We start from the raw sequence: 13,536 nt of genomic DNA on the forward strand, positions 1-13,536 counted from the left end.
TTTTTCAGATTTTTTTCAATTGAAAATATTTGTTATTATTATTATTATTATTATCATTAAATATTTTCAAAGTCTGATAATTCATTTAATATTTGATATTATCAAGTCGGAACAGCACATACGTGTTTTATATACTTATCTACACTACATATTAAAAGTTTACCCTCCACTTCATGTTTTTGATTTAAGTATAACTCCGATGCTATTTATGTTAGAATGTTCATGTTTTGATTAAACATTTTTAATTTTAATTCTCTATAAGTCCCCCTCATAGTCTGATAGTCTAAAACCATTTCCAAAGATTTTTGGAAAAATCAAAAAAAAAAAATTTTGCAATATAAAATGAGTGATGAATTATTACAAACTATACATTGCGTTAAATGTAAAAAAAGAACAAAAAATTTTAATCCTATTAAAATTCAAACAGTTAATGGTCGATGGAGAATTTCAACAAAATGTTTGGATTGTAAAACAAATAAAAGTAAATTTACAAAATCACCTGAAATTGAACAACCCGTCACCAATAAATCTATAAATCAAAATATTTCAAATAATACAGACAAATTTTTATTAGCTAAAGAACTTCATAAACCAGCCAGATTAAGATTTCCTAAAAGAAGGATTATCACTAAAGGTATTGATGATTTATGGGCCGCTGATTTAGTTATAATGAGAAATTATTCAAATGAAAATGAAGGTTATTGTTATATAATTACTGTTATAGATACTTTTTCAAAATTTGCATGGGCATTACCACTCAAAAATAAAGATGGTATTAGTGTTTCAAAAACATTTGAAAAAATAATAAAACAAGCTAAATCACAAAAACATCAACCGCCAAAATTACTACACGTTGATAAAGGTTTGGAGTTTGTAAATAAACATTTTAAACAAACTTTGGACAAATATAATATTCATATGTATCATACACAAAACGAAGAAAAATCTTCAATTATTGAACGATTTAATAGAACATTAAACGGAAAAATGAGAATATATTTTGAAGTTCAAAAATCTAAAAAATGGATTAAAATTTTATAGGAGTTTCAACTTTTTTTTGTAGACGTTTCCTCTTAAATTTCTTTATTGGTGTACAATCTAAATTATCAATTTTAAAAATAATCACACTAATTTCAAAGTTCATAATATCATTGAACACGAGTATTAATTAGTAATCAAGATGGCAATAAAGGAAAAAATTAAAAATAAATTGTACTTGTATCTAGCGTTTCCATAATACGATTTGGAGGTGGTGATTTCTGATCAAAGAATTTTTTATTTTTTAATGACAAATCCAAAATATCATAGTTTTCTGAACTTATCGGACTAGAACATTGTAAACTACTTATTGTTGACACTATGTCAGCAATATATGTAAAAAAAAATTATTATTATTATTATCAACCTAATAATTTAGTACATGACTTACTATTTTCAGTGGTCTGATCTATTAATTTTGGAGAAGGTGATTTTGTACCAATATAAGTGTGATCACCATATGTCAACTTTTTTTTACTCACAGGATCTCTATTGAAGATACTTGGTACCGACGTTTCTTTCAATAACTTTCTAAAGTATCCATGATAAAAGTCATTATTTGTAAAGTTTTTACTGCAAATTTTGCTATATCGAGTAGGAGCAAAGTTTTCTCTTTGTATAGCTTTAACCCACATTTGCTTTCTCGTCTCATCAGAAGGAAATCTATTTTATAAAAATTATTTTCTTAAATTATATTTTCATTCATTTAATAAATGATATATATAATATATATATTTTTTTTTAATTACCCAAAAAAATGCAATTTTCCTGGACTATTGGTTTTTCGATTACCACGACTAGAGCAGTTTTTAACACTACACGTCATAGGCATTTTTAACGAAAATGTAATAATTTATTGTTTGTAAATATAATATAATACGATATTAAATGCTATTGACTACACAAATAAATTACTCTTAAAACTTTCATGTCAAGAAAGTAAATATTTTGTTTATCTAGTATAACATTTACAAGTATAGACAGGTCTGTACAGGAGTTAACATATTATGTACAGTAACTCCACGACTATTTTCTATGAAAATAACGAGTAATAATAGTTTTATTGTATAAATAATATAATATATTATATAGGTACTATATAATATGTTAAAGAACAACACACTAGTTTTCACAAATAATTCCTTTATTGTTTAAAATGTTAAGTCATACATTTAAAAAATTATATACTACATAAATATTTTATTCAAATAAATGTATTTTTTTAAATATACAATCATAATTTATTTTGACAAAATTACAAAAATGAATATCAATAACAAAAATAAATTACATTTAAAATATTTTAAACAAGAATTCAAATTTTGGTGGAATTTAATATTTATCATTTATACATTTGACCTACTCAAAATGGCGGATAATAACTTCATATGTTATCACTAGTTAGCAATCTAGTTTATTATCTATATCTGTGCATGGCGGTATCTGAAAAATAAATATTTAGCCTTTTATAGCCTAAACAAAATGTGGGTTTTGCTTTATTTGACTTGTATATTATGGCAACACTGTACGCAATACGCATCGATATAAAACGCTTAATCATAAGTTTGATACCACATGTTTGTTAACGCGCGAATATAATATTATTAATTATTATGTTCTTTGCGAGTTTGCGACTTAACCCTTTGACGCTCAGCGCCGGATACAGACTTTTCGGCCCACTGAGATTTTAAATTTCTACCGGCCCTCAACAATAAGTATCGGCCCATTTGAAAAACATTTTTTATGATCACTCTTTTAGTTTGTGTGCTTTAAATAATAATTGTTTCTCTAAAGCACATTTACAAATTACCTATTCAATAGGTACATTACATTAAATTACTTAGTATACTTCAGTTATATTATTTAAAAAAACGCAAAATATAAGATAGATAATATAGATAATATAAAATATAATATAGATCACCTGGATTTATGCAATTTGTAAACATTTCATTTTATGCTCATCAGTCATCACTCATGAGGGCCTAAGTATGGGTATTATGACGATTTTTAATCAATTTTTTATAATTATAAGTTTAAAATTTGATTTTCTTTTATATATATATATATAATTATATGACGTATATTGTATATAGATAAAATACATTATATTATTATTTTAAATTATTCTAGTTTATATCAGTGTTAGATATAATACTGATCTTGAATTTTTACGCGGCCCACCGAGATTTTCTCGGTAGCTCGCCGGTTCAATCCGGGCCTGTTGACGCTCGACGCCTGACAGTTACACACGGAGCGGTTTAGCCGCACGCGGTCGCGGTTATTATCCGCCGCGGATTTTCAGATAATTGAAAAACAAAAATAGCGGATGACCGTCGGAGTGTCGTTCCGCGTACACATGTATATATATAATAATAATGATAATAATTGTGTAGCGTGTGCGTCGGTCGGTACGATAAGGACGCGCAGATGTACATGAAATATATAAAATAAAATCATACAATATTAGAATAGCAATGTACTATTATTTATTACACATTATATAGGTATACATATACAATTATTTCATACTATGTAACATTTTAGTATAGACATTTATACAATAATATATTACACATATTGTAGGTATATGCAGTATAGCAGGGTTTTTTTTAGTGTGTAGTGAGACACATTTTGTGCAATGAGAAAAGTAATTGTGTAGTGAAAATTTTTACTTTGTGCAGTATAAAAAAAGAATTTCAGGGTGATAGGTATATATTATTGTATTTTATAAAACAGTAATAGAGTAAACTTAAAAAAAAAAAAAAATGTTTCTATTAAAATTATTATATTATTCATTAAGATACCTAGTACAATAATAATGTATAATATATATTATACATTATTATTATAATTAATTATACTATATCTTAATATAATTCCTTATTATGTATTCAAGTATTGAAAATAACCAAAACTGATTTTTTTTTCATATCCTTAGTTATACGATTCCCTTTTGTATAGATCTTGAATATTATGTATAGAATATGTCCCTTTTTATATTTACTGGAGGCACTCAAATATCCATACTTAAGTACTTAACTCAATAGGAAAAAAGAAAATAATTAAAAAATGTAATTATTATTATATACACACTATGTAAATATGTAATGTATTATGTATTTAAATATATAATAAAAAGATATTTTTAAGTGATAATAATTTTCAATTATTGATACATTATGTTCAAATTTAATTGGTTTAATAAATTTGGTTTCCTGTTTGACTTGAATTGTTTGGATACTTTGATTTTATATGTATATAATATAAATATAGTATTTACCAGTTACCCATTATAAATTGCAATGAATTATAAATGTCTTATTATGGATATCCATAAGTAATAAGTGCTATGGACTAGCGTCCCGCATTGTCTAGTTCACGGTCAACTAGGTACCAGCCGAACTAAGATAGGGTAGGGTGCGACCAACTTTGTAATTATAAGAGAGAAAGCATTTCGTGGAAATCATTAACGTTAGGGCAACACGAAATCATGTGGTTAGACGACTATAAAAGATCTTGATAGGTGTGCACAGGATGTGGGGTTATGCATCATTACAAAAGTTACAAGAAACAATGTCATAATGTAATATTATAATGTATATTTTTACATAGTAATAATGTTAATAATAATATAAATTATCGAGCTCTGTAGCCGCATGAGATACGCATTTAGCTCATACGTGGGCGAGTGGCATTTCCGTCAATCTAGATAACTTTACCACATCCGTGAGAACAGGGACAAGAGCAAGTAGACTATGGGGAGTAGGGATATACGTCAATAGATAGCAGATAATTGATAGCGTGACAATTGATAGCGGTCAATTTATAGCGTGTAAATTGATCGTGAGCGGCTTTTGATAGTATGACAATTTATAGTGCCCTAATGAATTAAATAACCAAACAATTATTAAAAAATATATATTATAGTAATAAGTATTGCAATCCATAATTAAAATTATACATAACAATTAAAATTATTAAGTATAATATGGTATAAGTCATTTTACATGTCTGTCATAATTAAAATTTAGCTGCCTAAAAAATATTATACCTGTAGCTGGAAGTTATGTGCTATGCCTCTTAAATAGTCTTCAATTGTTCTATTTTCATAATCTAAACAATTTTTTTGATTTTAGCACTCCGATCTTAATAAATTTTTTTTGATTAAGATTATGATATATTTTTTATATATTATTTGGTTTTTTCGGTTAATAATTATTGTATGATTGAATTCTATACGACGCTACAAATTGTCATACTATCAAAAGTCGCTCGCGATCAATTTACGCACTATAAATTGACCGCTATCTATTGACACGCTATCAATTACCCGCTATTTATTGACGGGACACCGGGGAGTAGAGGGTAGCACTATATAAGAGACCCCGAAACGGCCTGTATTCAGATGCGACTTGACCAGACTAGCCAGAGCACCTTCACGCCAGTCTGTTGTTTAATTTAATTCATTGGACTTAGAAAATTTCTTATAAACAATATTTTGAACTTAGAAAATATTCGAATCAAACCGAATTTATTCTATCATTCAGAATACTTAACTTACATTCAACTTTCATGTTATAAATAAATATATGCTTTACCACAATTAATCTAATTAAGAAGAATTCTACGTTGTGTAATTAACTCAAGAGTCACCTTCCAAACATCATCCTTGACTACTGATACCTGTAGGCGTCGTGATCACTACATCTGGCGCAGTCGAGTACGGAACCCTAAGAAGAACATCAAAAAAATTCAAGAGGAGAAAAAGCAGAATTTTTCGCAAAAAATAAATTTTTTCGAAAATTTTGAAAAATTCCACAACTTCGAGTCAAGAATTTCACGGAGGCAGTTCGACAGAATCACCGTTGGGGAACTGATCACTTTCCAACAACTCCGAGGGTCAAAAGAATCTACGTAGAGGTCAACAGTCGATAGCGCAGGAAAATCAGCTTCAGTCAAGATGAACCAAAATACGAAGACGACAGTATTGTGAGTTATAATTTTTTGTGTAGTATTTAAGAAAATGTTTTTGTAAGCTTTGTGGGGTCGCGTCTCCTTTAGATTTTTTAGGATCTATCGTATAAAACACTTTTGGTGTGTGCACCTACACCACCATTAGAACATTAAATTCATAAATATATTATTTTTATATATAAATATAAATTAAATGATTAACTCAGATAATATATATATACGTTTAATGAATATTATTGATTAATAATATAATAAAATAAACAGGCACAAATAAAACCTAGGTAAAATAAAATAAAAAGATAACGTTATAACAAGAAATAATTTAATGAGAAATAATTGAGTATTGATAAATGAAAATAAGTGAATTGATAATTTTGAAGAATATTAAAGGATATATATATATATAAATAATTGAGAATAATTGAGATTTTTAGTAAGGCAAGAAATAAGACCTTAGATTATAAAGTAATTGGGATATTGATAATTGTGATTTTTTGAGAAGGCAAGAGGTAAGACCTTATATGTTGATAATTGAGAATTAATTTGGAATTTTAGAAAAGGCGAGAAAATAAGTCCTTAGTTTTATGAATAAATATTGAGAATAATTATGAGATTTTGTTGAAAAATATATATATAATGTGTGCGCGCACAGTTTATTGAGAATAGATATTGAATATATAGTAAAAAGGAAATTATAGAAAAATGATGAATAAATGATAAATGATATATGATAAATGATAAATGGTAAATGAATAATTGAAGTATAGAGAAAATATTGAGAATAATAAGAAATAAAATTTTGAAGTGAAAGAAAGTAATATTAGGACCGTTCCGAATTAATTTTAAATAGTATATAATATTAGATATATAATAGTATATAATATTAGATAAATATAATAGCATAAATATAGTCCACATTAAGTAAAAATAGTATAATAAATAAATAAAAGTAGTCTAGAATAAGTTATAATAGTTTAAATAAATTTGAATTTGAATTATTAATTAAGATTTAATAAAATAATAATAAATAAGTTTATAAGTAGTTTTGCGATATATTAATTTAATTATTTTATTTGGAGTAATTAAACAAAAGATAAATAATTATAACATAGAGGCGTAATATTTAATAGTAGTAATGATATAATTAATGCGTTAGCGTGAGTGCAGTTTATAGTAAAACTGATATAAAATAAATACGTAATATAAAACAAAAACATCGCAGAACACGATTTTTTTTTAAATATAATAAATGACGTGTTACGGAATCGAATAAATAATAAAAGTAATATTGAGTATATAAATCGAAGTTGAGAATAAAGGTATTTAGAAAATAAAAGATATAGTTGAATAAATAAATAAGAATAAATATTAGAAAGTTATTGAGGGAAGAATAAATGTTATTTTTATGAAATAAATAAAAATATTTTTCAAAGTTTAAATGAATAAAAAATATATTGATGAATAAAAGTTCAGGGGAAATACAAGATATTTTGACAGGAAGCATATTAGTAACATCTGACGACGAAACTAGAGACGTAGGTGTTCAAGTAGACAACAACGAGGGGGCTGTAGTAGTCCAAACAAATAAAAATATAGTTAAAACAGAACAAACATTAATTAATTTAGATATACCAGAAGAGTATAAATATTCACAAGATTGTGATAGGGAAAAATATTTAAGAGCAGTTAAAGATAAAGAATTTTTAAATTTAACTTTTAAGTCTTCAAGTCCAGCAAGTGATAGTGATAGTACAATAAAAAAATGAACACATTTACGAACTGACAATGGGGTAGTACACGTACAATTACCAAACATAACTCGAACAAAAAAATAAAAACAATGGCTGAAATGGATATAGATAAAGCCACAGCTTTGATTCCGGTGTGTACAGGAGCAAAGAATGTATCAGAATTTATTAATACATATCACATGTATATCGCGGTAAAATCGGTAGATAAAAGTAATTTACCATTATTAATAAAAATAATAAACTCGAAATTAGCAGGTAATGCACTAGAGGCAACAAAATATAGAGACACAGAAAAATGGGAGGATATAAAGTCAATTTTAAAGGGAGCATTTGAACATAGAGCATCTGAGAGAACGTTAACAATAGGATTAAATTTCGCGCGTATGAAAGAAAATGAGGACGTAACCAGTTTCGCAGGACGAGTTGAGGAATTATTTTATAAATTATGTAAGGAAGGTTCGAAAGATATGACAGAAGAAGAAAGCAAAGTATATAAAAAACAACTTAAAAATCAAGCATTAATAATTTTTGTAAACGGTTTACCGAAACATTTAAATTTAGCACTAAAAGCTAGGGATCCAAAAACGTTAGAAACTGCTTTGCAATTCGCAAAAGATGAGGAAATGGAACATAATGCTAACTTACAAATGGAAAAATTACAAAAAGATTTAGAAAAACAAAATTTAAACGGAAATAGTAATACATCGGGAAATAATTTCAAACAAAATAATAATAGTCAAAATTTTAATCGCGGTAACAATAACTATGGTGGTCAGAATAACGGATATAACAATAATAATAATAATAATTTCAGACGTAGTAACGGTTATAATAATTTTAATCGAAGTTTTAATCGTGGCGGATATAACGGGTATGGACGACAAAATTTTGCGAATAATAATAATCAGCGTTATAATAATCAGAATATGACAACTATAAAAAAAACAATAATAATAATAATAATAATGCATGTTATAATTGTGGAAAGAATGGTCATTTAGCAAGAGATTGTAGATTACCAAGGCAAAACAACGATAGACAGTTCGGTACCAATAATAGGCAACAAAATGCAAATAATAATACGCGTACAATTAATAATAATAATGGACAACTACATTGTAGCTATTGCAATAAAGTGGGACATGAAATTGTAAACTGTTATACTAAATTACGTAATGAAAGGAATAATTCTAATGTTTCAAAAAACTCGATGGTGCCAACTCAGAGCGTCAGGTTGGTGCAGGAAATAATAGACGCAGAATCGCCATTAAACAATGTTTACATGTAACAACCGTAATATATAATAATCACGTAACAATAGAATCACCTAATTTTAGTACAAAAACAATTAAATTATTATTAGACACAGGTAGCGATTTAAATATTGTTAAGATAAATAAATTAATAGGCAAAACGGTAATAGACGAAAATCAGAAAATATATTTAAAAGGGATAAATGAAAAAATAGTACCGACTATAGGAAAAACAAAAATAAAATTAATAATTGATAAAAAAGAATTTATAACAGAATTTCAAGTAGTGAATAAGCAATTTCCGGTTGAAGGCGATGACATTTTAGGACATACATTTTTAGTAGATAATAATGCAGTTATAGATATTGCAAATAATATTTTAACAATAAAAGATAATGATGAAATAAATGATGATAAAATATGTTTTAGTTTAGAACCTAGAACGGAAACAATAGTATCGATTAACATTGCAGATAAAAACATGAATAATAAAAATATTTTAATAAATAAACAACAGTTATCAGCAGATGTATATTGTGCTAATATATATAATACAGTCAGGGATGAGAAAATTATAAGTGTGTTAAATATATCGGAGGCGAAATTTTAATCATGAATATATATATATATATAATGAAATTTAGTAATAATAAAATAGAATAACAAATAAAATAAAGGACAATAATATATATATAATATATATATAAGGAGTTTGATGATGAATTTAATAATGATAATGATAAAGAATTAAAAATTAAATGTTCTTTTAAGTAAATAACATATACATATTAGAATGGTAAGGGATAATATTAGACATGAGATATTCATATAATATTAATCAATTAATTATAAAAAAAAAAGAAAAAGAAAAATGTATTATTTAATCACTTTATATTCACATAGAAATAAGAAAACATATGGGAACGATATATTTAAATGTAATTATATGGGATTATGGGAATTAATATTATATAAAAGGGTGAGTAACACTTAATATAAAAACTAACACTAACCAAATGTACTAACATTTTAAAGGGAATATATATATATATATATATATATATTGTAATTGCTATGTACTGACGTCCCGCTGAGACATCTAAACACGCATATACACGTAGATATGTATAAGTGACCCTGGGGCGTATGATTTCGCCAACCAATTCTATTGTGTAGGACCTCAAAATTCGATAACATTAATGTCGTCGGGTTATGGAGATTACGTGTCGCGAATAACCAGGATGTGGCCGACCGGTCGCATGGGCGTGGGAAGCTAAGATATTAAAATAATACACGCGTACGCTTTTGCACGACTCGGCCATGGACACATACGTGTCTTATCGATAGGAGAGGAAATGCAGAGAGAAGGACTATCTGGACTATATAGGAGAGCCCCGATTAGACCCAATTCAGACGTGAGCCACCAGAGTCAGAACAAGCACCTTCACGCCAGACACCAGTCCAATTTAATTATTCGGACTTAGAATATTTTACAACCAAATCATTTTGTGCAGTAAAAGTGTTTTATTTACATAGTAATCAAATAAATATCTAATAAATTAATCATAAATTAAGTTGTTATACTTATTACACCCAATCCATCTACCTCAACACCAGTCGTTTGTCCTCCTGTATGCTGGGACGCTACAAATTTGGCGCAGTCGGTAGGATTTTCCATCAACGGGAAGCTAAAAATTTTTTGTTTTCAACTTCACGGAGGCAACTCACCCAAGAGTCACGTTTGGAGGACTGATCACCTTCCAACAACTCCGGGAAAAAAAGAATCTACGTAGCAAGCAGCTAGAGCAGTCAGGACAACAACAAGAGCAACAATGGAAGCAACTCAAGCAGTGACAGTATTGTGAGTTGTAATTTAAGTTTTGGGGTACTTATTTATGTAGGAATTTTAATTATAAGGCTCTGTCACGTCTCCTTTGGATCTGTTAGGACCATCGTATAAAATTTATTGTGAAGGTGTATATATATATATTATCTACTTAAAGAAATAATATGGTAGGTAATGTATAAAAGTGTAGGAAAATTTTGAGAAATATATATATGTTATCTACTTAAAGAAATAATATGGTAGGTAATGTATAAAAGTGTAGGATAATTTTGAGTATATAAAGGGTATATGTACCGATAAAAGTGTTATAAAGGGAATAAATGAGTATAAAGTGAATTTAAATAAATGTTATATGAGAATAATTTTGTGGTATAAATTAATATGAAATGAATATAAGTGAAAATAAATGAGAATAATTTTGAGATATAAAAGTGAATATAATATAATTGAGAAAATAATAAAGAGTATATATATAATTGGAATTACGCGCGTAATGTCATATAATGCAATGTCATATAATAGAGTGAATTGAAATAAAGAGATATTGAGTTTGTGAGATTACGGGCTTTTAAGGTCCCAATAAACCACCCATGAGTAAAGGGGGAACACTTTACTCATGACCTGTGAGCCGCACCGCGTGATGACCCAAGGGCCAAGTCGGTGGAACTCACAGGCTTTGATACACGCAGTGACGAATGAACGCCAAAGATTCATTTATAAGGGGAGACAAAAAATATAACATAATAAATAGTGATAAAGCACTAATAAATAAAGAAAACATGAGGTTTTAGGGTAATGATGGGGAATATATTTTACATAGTATAATAGTTAATAAATTTATAAATTGGAGGTGGCTCTCGCACACAGAATTACCATGGGGAATATAATAATTTGGTATACAGTTTAGTATATAATTTGGCATACACAGTTTTAGTATATAATTTGGCATACACAGTTTTAGTATATAATTTGGCATACACAGTTTTAGTATATAATTTGGCACGTGACAAACATTAGGAAATATAGATATAGGGACGAAACGAAACCACGGATCGGCCCACGAGGTTCGGCGGAATACTAATATATATATATTGTTCACCGAGTTACCTCGCCAACCATTGGGTTACCGCCCTGCATATCGCTAGGGACGGTAATCGGAATGAGAGGAGCGATAGGACGCATGTCTAACAAATATCGTATATATTATTATAAGGTGACAAGGGTTTTGGGGGGAATGGTGTGATACATATTACGCGTTGAAGTGATGACTTGAGCTGAGTGGCTGGTTGACGATGTTGGTCAGGTATTAGTGACCGACGGCTGTGATGAGCTGGCCTGTTGACCATCGACACGCACGTGGTCGACATGGCCCATCGGCGTCGGGCACTGGAACGACGGCAGCTTCAACCGACATCGGGCCCGTGGTTTTGCTTAGCCCATCATAACAGTCGTTGACAGCGTTGGACAATAATGAAAAAATCAATAGACTGGTCGTGGACACGAGGTTGCGTAACACGAGAGAACGAGAACCGGCGCGTCTTGACAGAGACGTGGTGTCCAGGAGACGTTGGTGAGAAGAAGAAAAAAAAATGGTGTCGAACGGTGTCCGGTCGCTGGCCGCTGTTGTCGCAAATGATGTCGCAGTGGGAAAAATCAGGGTAGGCGTATTGCGGGACTTTTACAATATATAGATTAATTGAGATAATTGTACTGCGGCGAGCGCACCGACGGACGCGACAGAGGCGCCAACGGCAGCCGATGGCGGCATGCTGTGGTGACTACGGTGAACACTGCTGCAGGCGGGGAGGTCGGGGATCATTTATTACATAACATAGTGGTAATCGCGGGCGCGCTATTAATACTGGGATGGTCACGGACCGACAGGTGTGCTCATTTTATATTGTAGGTAATAGGTGTACCCATTGGTTTCGTATAATAATAGGGCCTAAAATTCTGTGACGTTACATAACCCCCCCAACAAGTTGTTGAAGTTGTTACATAAGTCAAAACTGAAAACCACTTGTTGTAGAAAGAGAGGAGCTGAACTTTGGTGTGGGGAACTTTAGAGATATAATAATTTACCAAAGGGAAACTTTCTCTTTTTTTTTTTTTTTTTTTTTTGAATAGTTATAATGAATAAACAGTTAAGGCATTAACATCATCCTAGTAATATAAATAAACAGCATAATGATATAATGCTACGGAACCAGCATAGACTAATAACAATGTTTTAAATAATAATAATATAGGAACATTTTAAATGTCATAATATAAACCTACTAATAACAATAATGACCTGACTAGCAATTTGAGGGAACATAACGTTTTAATTAGGGACATCATAGGAGTATCAAATACATAATAATAAAATTTGCAACCATAAAAGAATAATAAAGTTGGGTTAGGGAGTATGAGTGGTAGGGTACTAGCATCACAATAATAATATAATAAAACCTACACATCTGTGCGCACACAGTATATAATAATAATAATAAAAAACCAGCACATTAGTGCGAACACATTATAATAATAAAAATCCTACCAAATATAATTGAAAACCTACAACTTTTACTATCCTGACTAGTCCGGGGAGTGATGATGATACCACAGAACCAAATAAATATCCTAACGGGGGAGACCTAACGGGGGAATAGGGACTCTAGAGCTGTCT

This window comes from Diuraphis noxia, unplaced genomic scaffold (genome assembly GCF_037042655.1).
Source record: "Diuraphis noxia isolate RWA-SAM2 unplaced genomic scaffold, SU_Dnox_SAM2 contig0006, whole genome shotgun sequence".
Taxonomy (NCBI): Eukaryota; Metazoa; Arthropoda; class Insecta; order Hemiptera; family Aphididae; genus Diuraphis; species Diuraphis noxia.